At 40.7% G+C, this 649-nt stretch overlaps 1 non-coding gene across 1 annotated transcript; it reads right to left on the reverse strand.

The window, feature by feature from the left end:
- Positions 1 to 218: 218 nt before the first annotated feature.
- On the reverse strand, positions 219 to 302 carry Trnal-caa. The gene has a single exon. It is a non-coding gene; the product is annotated as a tRNA-Leu (tRNA).
- Between the last annotated feature and the right edge of the window lie 347 nt (positions 303 to 649).

The following is a 649-nucleotide window of genomic DNA, read 5'->3' on the forward strand; positions in this document are numbered from 1 at the left end:
TGTTGTGCGGTGTGCAGGGCTGACGAATATTTTGTAACAGTCGTCAGAATTTCCAATCTAGCCCGTTTTTGAAATTGTGTGTGGTAGAGAGACGCTGCGCGCTTTTGTGTAGCTATTGTATGAACATACAGAGAACCGATATGAAATATATTGTTGGTCGTCTGTCCTATAGAATTGAATATAAACTTCAATCGTCCCCAAAAATAAAACAAATAGTTTGTCAGAAGTGGGATTCGAACCCACGCCCACAGAAGTGGACTGCGACCTGAACGCAGCGCCTTAGACCGCTCGGCCATCCTGACTTGTCAGTGTCCCTCAAAACAGCTGTACAACTACATATAATAAGAGTTTTGAGGTTAAGTAGAGTTTATAAATTATGGACATTTGGCACTTAGAAGAGCAGTTTACTCGACTGTTGATTGTACTGTAGATTGTACAGTGAGCCTCGTGCTCATGGTGAAAAAACCTGTCATACTGAAACGTGCCGATGAATTGATGTCTCATCATCTCCAGTAAGACACGATGTTATAATTCTGGCGAGCATCAAGTTCCACACACATCTGTATCGGCATTGTATGACTTATAAAAAACCTGCATTGGCGGCATTACTTTTACTTTTTCGTTTTAAAAATTGTCGAAACAAGAAATT

Source organism: Manduca sexta, chromosome 16, assembly GCF_014839805.1.
Source record: "Manduca sexta isolate Smith_Timp_Sample1 chromosome 16, JHU_Msex_v1.0, whole genome shotgun sequence".
NCBI classification, from domain to species: domain Eukaryota; kingdom Metazoa; phylum Arthropoda; class Insecta; order Lepidoptera; family Sphingidae; genus Manduca; species Manduca sexta.